Genomic DNA, 10525 nt, shown 5'->3' on the forward strand with positions numbered 1-10525 from the left:
ACTTGCAAAACTACAAAAAAGAAAAGTCAAATGTGTGTTGGAAATGCAAAGATAATGAGGGTACATTTTTCCATATGTGGTGGACCTATAAATCAGCAAAAGCATATGGGGAAATGATATATAATGAATTAAATAAAATGTTTAAAATGACTTTTAGTAAAAAAAAAACCAGAGGCTTTTTTATTAGGTATAATAGGAGAAGAAATCCCAAAAGAGAAAAAGGCCCTATTCATGTATTCGACAACAACGGCGAGAGTGTTATATGCCCATGGATGGAAGGAAGAAAGAACCCCATCGAAAGAAGAATGGATATCGAAATTGATGGACTATACCGAAATGGTGAAAATGACAGGGAAGATCAGACACCAAGACGACAAAAGGTTTTAAAAAGAATGAATTAATTTTGTGGAATACCTGAAGGAGCACTGCAAACACTTAAAAACATTAGCAGGCTTAGAATAGCACCAGTGATATAATTACGGTAAATTTTGAAACAAGGGAGATGAATAAATTAGACAAAGATAAAAAGTCACAGATTAGATAGTAGGCAATGATGGGAAACCGGGGAGGAGGGTGGGCGGGAGTCCGGGGGTTGAGAACCCCCAAAACATAAATGTTTTGTTGTGTTGATATGAATGTAAAAATGTAAGCAAAAAATAAAATATTTAAATAAATAAATAAATAAATAAATAGAAAAATCTGTACCTGCTGCCTTGCAGGATATCTTCAGGAGAAGAAAAGGCTGCATACACAAATCTGGAGCGGAGTCCCTAAGACGATTGGATGGCGTCTTGTATGTCTCCTTCCGGCAACTCCTGCAACCAAGCTGGTGTTAAATGTATTGCTCTGCTCTGCTTTGGACCACGTCAGCAAGGCTGAGGGGGGGGGTCTTCTTCTCTGAGCAGCCCAGGATCTGCAAACACACTGCCCCAGGCATGAGCCCCTGGGAGATCACTTCAAAGCTTCTAATGCAGCAAAAAAACCCATGGGAGACAGCAGTTACGAGTTACCAATATCTGCAGCCACAGCAGCTGCTGTGATTCTCTAGTGCTTTGACTCCATCCCCGGAGGTGCGCTCTGTTGTCTCTCAAGACAAATGGATGTCAACTTGTAAATATCAGTTTCTGGGAATCACAGGTGAGCAGAATGCCGTTGCGACCATGTCCAGCTCACAGGCTTCTCATAAGCATCTGGTTGGCTACCATGAGAGAAGGACGCTGAACGTAAGTTCTTAAAACAACAAAACCATAAATTTCCAACGTACTGTACATAAAGTACGGACAACAGCAAACCAAGACGGAATCAAATTAACAAAACCCTTTTGCGGGTCTTTGCAGCAGAAACGATCAAGCTAGCAACTGTTTCCACAATGATTTGGCTTGTATGAGCCGCTAAGCAGGCCAAATGCCATTCAAAAGTCCTGGTCTAGTCCCGCGAACTGAAAGGGTAAGCAAATTGCTTTAGTCGGCACCCACAGTTACAGATCTGGAATTCCATCGCTCCTGCCACGTAATTTTGGTTTAGCTGATGCTTCTGTGGTTACACTGGGTTGTTCGTGTCCATGGATCATTTCAGCACCTAGTGAACATTTGGGGGTTGGAAGCACAGCTTTGGGATCCCACAAAATGACTCTCGGTGCTTAGGCTTTTTTAAAAAAATGGATATTAAATTTGATCGTCTATAACTGCTTCCTGGCTTTCCCTAAATTATGGTATGATTTCAACCGCTTTTCAGAACCTGGCAATTTAACTTGGCATTAAAGGGGAGAAACATTTGCAACAGATAAATGCAACTGAATGGTGCAGGGTAAAAACAGGGCAAAACTGGAGACATTCCCTTGATGTCAGTCTTTGAAAGCCATTGAAGCAGTAGAGCATATATAATAATAATAATAATACCAGTAGCACCTTTAAGACCAACTAAGTTAGTTCTTGGTATGAGCTTTCGTGTGCAAGCACACTTCTTCAGATACACTGAAACAGAAGTTGCCAGATCCTTCTATATAGTGAGAAGGTGGGGAGGGGTATTACTCAGAAGGGTGGTGGGAATGGGAGATTGGCAGATAGCTGGGATGAGCCTGCTGACGACTCTTAACGACTGTAATGGGTCTTACAGGAAAAGGCAAGGGGTGAGAAGGTGAGAAATGGCTTAGTCATGTATAATGGGATAAGAATCCAATGTCTTTGTTCAAACCAGGTTTCTCCATGGTTTTAAGTTTGGTAATGAGTTGCAATTCAGCAGCTTCTCTTTCCAGTCTATTTCTGAAATTCCTTTGTAGTAAAACAGCTACTTTGAGATCTTGTATAGAATGTCCTGGGAGATTAAAGTGTTCTCCTACTGGTTTCTCTGTTTTGTGATTCTTGATGTCAGATTTATGTCCATTTATTCTTTGGCGTAAGGTTTGGCCTGTTTGTCCAATATAGAGAGCTGAAGGACACTGTTGGCATTTGATGCCATACACAATGTTAGATGATGAGCAATTGAATAGTCCCAAGATGGTATGGTGCCTGCAATAAACCCAGATGCCAACTTTGCTGCCACAAACACCCGGACAACACCATTACTGGCCCCAACAACATCACACATACCGAAATGTGTGATGTTGTTGGGGCCAGTAATGGTGTTGTCCGGGTGTTTGTGGCAGCAAAGTTGGCATCTGGGTTTATTGCAGGCATCTGGGTTTATTGCAGGCACCATACCATCTCGGGACTATTCAATTGCTCATCATCTAACATTGTGTATGGCATCAAATGCCAACAGTGTCCTTCAGCTCTCTATATTGGACAAACAGGCCAAACCTTACGCCAAAGAATAAATGGACATAAATCTGACATCAAGAATCACAAAACAGAGAAACCAGTAGGAGAACACTTTAATCTCCCAGGACATTCTATACAAGATCTCAAAGTAGCTGTTTTACTACAAAGGAATTTCAGAAATAGACTGGAAAGAGAAGCTGCTGAATTGCAACTCATTACCAAACTTAAAACCATGGAGAAACCTGGTTTGAACAAAGACATTGGATTCTTATCCCATTATACATGACTAAGCCATTTCTCACCTTCTCACCCCTTGCCTTTTCCTGTAAGACCCATTACAGTCGTTAAGAGTCGTCAGCAGGCTCATCCCAGCTATCTGCCAATCTCCCATTCCCACCACCCTTCTGAGTAATACCCCTCCCCACCTTCTCACTATATAGAAGGATCTGGCAACTTCTGTTTCAGTGTATCTGAAGAAGTGTGCTTGCACACGAAAGCTCATACCAAGAACTAACTTAGTTGGTCTTAAAGGTGCTACTGGAAGGATTTTTTTTATTTTGACTATGGCAGACCAACACGGCTACCTATCTGTAATAATAATAATAATAATAATAATAATAATAATAATAATATTTATTTATATCCCGCCCTCCCCAGCTGAAGCCCAGCTCAGGGCGGCTAACAACAATAAAATAGTACAATAATAGAATACTGATATCATTCAAAAAATAGAAATAAATCTATTAGAGTTCATATATACAATATAACAGAGTTTCATATATACAATATAACAGACTAGTGGAGCAGAACATCAAGCAATGTGTTCAAGATAGGTGTCAAAGGTCAGTCTCACAATGGTTATTCAAAGCTTTCAAACAGAAGATGTCTCAAAAGTCTAAAAAGTTAAGTTTTCTCAATAGTTTTTCAAACGTTTCAATGGAAGACGTCCCAAAAGTCTCAAGGACAGCGTTTCTGGAATGATACTACCGTTTCGTCAGCTGAAAATACAATATAAAGCATACAACCATTGACATTCGGACACAGATTTATTATTTACAGTATTATGGGTAAATCAAAAGAAATTTGGTATTAGGCAAGATTTTGAACGGCGGTTATGTCAACAAGAAACCCGTTTCATTTTTCTGTTTAAATCTATTCAGGGAGGGGGGCTAATTTCTGAACTTGATTTTAATTGCTTTGTTTAAATATTGCGGTATGCATTATTGTTATATGTTTGTCCTGTGTAACTGCTTCTTATGGGTCTACTTTGTATCCATATGCTGTACTTGCTATACTGTCTCTTTAAGCATATCGTCATTAGAAACACTTGCGGTTTACTTGAGATATCCTATGCAATTGAGTTGCAAGTACCAGCAGCTACACTACTAGTGAACACTGATCCGGAGCATAAATCTTACTTACATATTACAGTGGTACCTCAGGTTAAGTACTTAATTCGTTCCGGAGGTCTGTACTTAACCTGAAACTGTTCTTAACCTGAAGCACCACTTTAGCTAATGGGGCCTCCTGCTGCCGCCACGCCGCCAGAGCACGATTTCTGTTCTCATTCTGAAGCAAAGTTCTTAACCCGAAGCACTATCTCTGGGTTAGTGGAGTCTGTAACCTGAAGCGTATGTAACCTGAAGCATATGTAACCTGAGGTACCACTGTATTGTGAAAAATATTGGGTACGTACCTTTCTTTATACACTTTGTTTTGTATATTCTATTTTATTATACAATGTGTATGCGGGTAGCTTAATTCTGTTATCATTCATTGGTTGTTGCTCTAACAGTTATTAGCCTACGTGTTGTGTCTTTATTTCTGTGATTGGTTCCCATTGCAACACAGGGGTTTGTTTTTGGCACATTGAAGCAGTATAAACAGTATGGCTTTGTTTTGGATCATTCTTGCTTCCCACCCTCCTTTCCCACATTGCTTCCACCGGCCTTCAAACTATTGTACACAAACACAGAGGGGGGGGGGGTCCCTAAACTGCAAAAACCCACAGACAAAGCCAGTGGGATGTGCAAACAATATAAGGAGTAATCAATGGCAATAGCTGTTTGCCACTTCCAAATTTTGGGAATTGATTCTAGTATTGAAGCAATAACCCCCCATTTGGGGAAAGCTGGTTACATTACTTTGGATTATTTACATCAGATCATTCTTTCTTTCTTTTAAAGAGACACATAAGAGGCTAGAAGGCGATTTTCAGCTGCCAACCGTGAGAACTATCTAAGTTGATTTTAATGAAGCAATGAAGTGAGATGCAGTCCAGAGATCTCATCAGCAGCAATGCTGCAATACATTCTGCATAGGTTCAGCTTCACAGAGAATTTTACATTTTCAGTTTATTTGGTTTTTTGGCTACAATGCAAATCTGTTTCACTAAATGTTACACTAGGAGACTGCATATTTTCTTAGGTACTGTTGCGGCAGTCCATTGTACTGTCGTATCTTTCAATTACATCAATTTCTTCTTTGTATTATTTCTTTTATCAAGCAGATGTGTGAACCACTTCGTAGCCAACACAATCGAAGCCATGTGCAACAAGACAGAATGAGATAAGAAATACAAAAGATGCCATTCTAAAAAGCAATAAATCAGTTACTACAGTTGTGCAAATAGGTAAAGGTAAAGGTACTCCTGCCCGTACGGGCCAGTTGTGTCCGACTCTAGGGTTGTGCGCCCATCTCACTTAAGAGGCCGAGGGCCAGCGCTGTCCGGAGACACTTCCGGGTCACGTGGCCAGCGTGATGAAGCTGCTCTGGCGAGCCAGCACCAGCGCAGCACACAGAAACGCCGTTTACCTTCCCGCTATAAAGCGGTACCTATTTATCTACTTGCACTTAGGGGTGCTTTCGAACTGCTAGGTGGGCAGGAGCTGGGACCGAAAGACGGGAGCTCACCCTGCTGCGGGGATTCGAACCGTCGACCATACAATCGGCAAGTCCTAGGCACTGAGGTTTTACCCACAGCGCCACCCACGTCCCCTGTTGTGCAAATAGTATTCCGTAAAATGACGGGGTCACAGTTCAGGGGAAGCCTTCGTAAACAAAAATGTCTCTTTTTTTATGGGTCCCAGATTATTCCATCTGCCAGCTTTGTTCTTCTAGGATCTGGGCTGCTTTCAGCCTCAAGTTAGAGTTTATAATAAAAAATACACATAACAATCTCATCTGATTTTCATAAGGCTCCTGTACATGGGAATAGGAAGTTTAACCCTCCCTCATCAACCACAATTCTGATAAAAATCACACCCACCCTCCGATTTGCAACATTGCTATTAGCTTTAAGAAAAAAGAGCCCAGTGGAACCAATAGACTATCTATTTTATTAAGGCTAATGGCAGTGCACAGGGGTGGGGTGAAAGGCATGCGTAGTTTGGTCCTTAACCAGTTGACCGGTTGGACTAGGAACAGATAATGATTTCCCCAGCCCTGGAGAAAAGATAAATATTACTGCAAAACTCAAGATTGTTGCGAGACATCACTGTATAAGTCTCTAAGCAATCACTTGTCTCTTCCCACTCCCTCCTTTTTTGTGTTTTTTTTCTATGTAGTGTTCATTACTTCATTTAAAAAATGCTGGTGTAAGGGTTTAAAAAATATGGGTAACTCTTAGAAATAACACATGTGGTCTACACAACAAGGAAGGGTGTCTGTTCCCTTTGCCCTCCCTAAATGGTACCTCTGATTTTTATTTCTTTTCTGGAAATGGATTGTGCAGCATGTATCCTTGTCTAAATGTAACTGAGTTTGGTATTTATAGGGTGCTGCAGAGCTGTGAAACAATACCTTGCCAGTAGGTGTCACTGCAGTCCATGTAACCGCTGTATTATTCAGTTCACTTAAAGGCTTTTGCTCTCCTGCTTCGTTTTAATTCTAGGTAACCTGAGATAATGTCACATTGGGTGGGGATATTCCCTGGTACAACTTGTACTGTCAATAGGATGCTGGAAATAGTTGAAGAAAAATTAGAGGATGAGCAGGGATGGGGTGTGTGTGTGTGTATTTTCTCAACACCTGATTTTGCAGATACAAAAGATTTCATTCTAATGTAAGTGTCACCCCAGCATATTCTTGGCTATGGAATATGGATTAAGGTCTACCTGTTATGTACGGGCATCCTCCAGCTTGCTTTGGGAAAACAGAGAGATTTACACCCAGTGCGACTTTTGCATCCCACCTATGCATCCATTAGGGATGCGGGTGGTGCTGTGGGTTAAACCACAGAGGGCTTGCTGATCAGAAGGTTGGTGGTTCGAATCCCCATGATGGGGTGAGCTCCTGTTGTTCAGTCCCTGCTTCTGCCAACCTAGCAGTTCGAAAGCACGTCAAAGTGCAAGTAGATGAATAGGTACCACTTCAGCGGGAAGGTAAACGGCGTTTCCGTGCGCTGCTCTGGTTCGCCAGAAGCGGCTTAGTCATGCTGGCCACATGTCCCAGAAGCTGTACGCCGGCTCCCTCAGCCAATAAAGCGAGATGAGCGCCGCAAACCCAGAGTCGTCTGCGACTGGATGCAATTGTCAGGGGTCCCTTTACCTTTATGCATCCATTGGTCCAGATGTTGGTTCCATTCCACCAATGGAGTATGAAATCTTATTGATGGAGGTGCTTTGTGCTTCCCTTTCTTCAACATCCATCTCTTTCCATTTTGTTGTGATGGAGTCCTTCTGCCTCTATAGGATGACTTGGGCCCTGAGATCAGCAGGGAGGGCCCTGCTTGTCCTGCTGACAGACTGAGACCCAAGTTTGGGAAACCCTGCTTTATTGTACACTTCCCGCAACATGTAATAGACCAGGCATTCCCGACCTGCGGCCCTCCAGATTTTTTGGCCTACAACTCCCATGAACCCTAGCTAACAGGACCAGTGGTCAGGGATGATGGGAATTGTAGTCCAAAACATCTGGAGGGCTGAAGGTTGGGGATGCCTGTAATAGAGGGAAGAGCAGCCTTGGTGAGATGGTCTGAAGACTGTGGCAATTGTTACTAGTCACTTTTGTGACTAGTAACAATTGCCACTTTTGTGTTTTTTACTGTAGTGACTTTATCCTGAGGTCACTGTGGAAGAAGAAGCCAACCTAAATTCTGCCCAGGGCCTTGAAAGCCAAACAATGAATTTCAGAGGAAAGGCATGGAGGATTGTGGGTGGTAGGAGGACATGCTACTAGCGAGAGGTTGGGTATGTGCTGGTAGGAGGACAATGTCCTTTGCTCTACTTAGGCTTGCAAGCAGCAACAGAGCCATTGGCTGATGATCATCAGCTGCATATGTCAGAAAGAGAGTTGTGAATCAGATGTTGCCTCATTGGCTCCTCATTAGCTTATCCATCAGTGCAACCTGTGGAGAAGGCAGAATCTATATATCTGGGCATGAATGCAAGGAGTTGCATCACCTTTTCACCCAGTCAACACACACACACACACACACACACACACACACACAATATTTGGTGGGTAGGGTGGATTTTGTCAACTGCTTCATCTTGAAGAGAGACAGTGTGGTGTACTTGCTTAGCATGATGAGCTATGGCCAGGGGAGAGCAGAGCTTGAATTCTCACTCTGCCATGGCACTCACTGGGTGAACTGGGGCCAGTCACCATCTCTTAGCCCAGCCTACCTTGCAAGGTTGGTTGTGAAGGCTAAATGGGGTTGGAGAGGGCCATATACATTGCCCCAAGCTCTTTGGATGAAAGGGTGGATAATAATGTAATAAACAATTAATTTTCAAATTGTTTTCCTGGCTGCTCCCATTGGCACCTGCTGCATCCTGTGTACCTTGCTCAGGGCAACCTCAGCTTAGCCCCAAACACTTGATGGTGTGGGTGGGGATGGGGGAGAAAATCCATTTATCTTGCATTTACAGGTGATCCTGCTTAATTCACACTTTCCAAAAACAAAGACGTGAACAAACAAACCATGATTAGAGCATGGTGCTGATAATGTCAAGGTTGCATATTCCTGCATTGAAAGGGTTGGATTAAATGATTCTCAGAGTCCTTTCCAACACTACAATTCTACAAGTCAATGATTCTAAACCGAAATCCAGACAAACTTCAAAATTCGCACTTATCTGAATTGTGCAATGTGGTTCTTCAGCTGAGTAATATGTACAAAAATGCATATATTGGGCTAAGACATGCATAGAGATGCATCCAATGGTGAAAATAACACACGAACATCCAGTATGTATATTGGGCATTAAAAATTGCATTAAAAATATGTTTATTAGGAGAAATCTGCACTAACTTTGCCAGTGAATTATCGTGTGTGTGTGTGTGTGTGTGTGTGTGTGTGTACACTGATATGGAAATGTGTAGTCTGGAAAAGTTTGGAAACTGCAAAAAACTAAAATGGATGGATATGCCCATCCTAAGCCCTCGCTGGGACCTGCAGCAGAAGCCACATCACCCTCTCACTCCTAATGATCAAGATCCTGGGCTCTTTTGTTGTTATGTCACCAAAAGTGATTGGACAGGTTGAGGCAGAACGTCATTTTCCAGTTAATAACAGCGCTTACCTCTTGGTTGTGGTGCCCACACACACCCATTAAAAAAACAGTTTCAGACATGTTTTCCCCCAGAGATGGTTGTTGTGGCATGCTGTATGGTGTTTGACGTGCCTAATCGATGAGCTCTCTGCAACTTGAAAGCCTGCAGTCTCTGTGTCCTCACACGCACAGAAGTCCGTCTAACGAAAGATACGGCCTTATCTGCTTGCGTCCCTTAACTCCCTCACAAGGCCAGACTTGGACACATGATCTGTGCAAAGTTCAGACCGTGTCATCTGTGATATCACACAAACAGGAGACTGAGGTTTCCAAGGGGTTTCTACCTCACAAAGCGTTCTCGTTTCACACCACAGGCTTCTTTGCCATTGAATTCCGCACCTCTCTCTGTCATGGGTGGAGAAGCTATTGGCCACCTAGGGATTCATTTATCTTTCAGGGACGGCAGTGAAGTTTATCTCCTTTGCTTAGCGCATTTGTGTCCGCCTGGACAGCTCAATCGCTTAGAGCACGGTGCTGATAACACCAAGGCTGCAGGTTCAATCCTCGTGTGGGACAGCTGCTTATTCACTTGGACTTATAATAATAATAATAAATTTTATTTATTCCCCGCCCTCCCCGGCCAGAGCCGGGCTCAGGGCGGCTAACACCAATATAATAAAATCACAGTAAAAACATAATAGGGGGAAAAGAGAGGGAGGAAAAAAACACACCAATTTAAAATACAGGTTAAAATGCAATTTAAAATGCAGCCTCATTTTAAAATAGCTGATAAATCAAGACCATAAGGGGAGGGAAAAATAAGGGTCAGACCGAGTCCAAACCAAAGGCCAGGCGGAACAGCTCTGTCTTGCAGGCTCTGCGGAAAGATGTCAAGTCCCGCAGGGCCCTAGTCTCTTGTGACAGAGCGTTCCACCACGTCGGGGCCAGTGCTGAAGAGGCCCTGGCCATAGTTGAAACCAATCTAACCTCCTTGAGGCTCGGGACCTCCAAAGTGTTGTTATTTGTGGACCTTAAGGTCCTCTGCAGGGCATACTAGGAGAGTTGGTCCCGTAGGTACATGGGCCCTAGGGCTTTAAAGGTCAAAACCAGCACCTTAAACCTGACCCTGTACTCCACCGGGAGCCAGCGCAGTTGGTAAAGCACTGGTTGAATGTGATCCCACGGCAAGGACCCCTTAAGGAGCCTTGGCATGGTATTCTGCACCCGCTGGAGTTTCTGGGTCAGCTTCAAGGGCAGCCCCGCATATGG

Source organism: Podarcis pityusensis (assembly GCF_964106645.2).
Source record: "Podarcis pityusensis genome assembly, chromosome: 6".
Taxonomy (NCBI): domain Eukaryota; kingdom Metazoa; phylum Chordata; class Lepidosauria; order Squamata; family Lacertidae; genus Podarcis; species Podarcis pityusensis.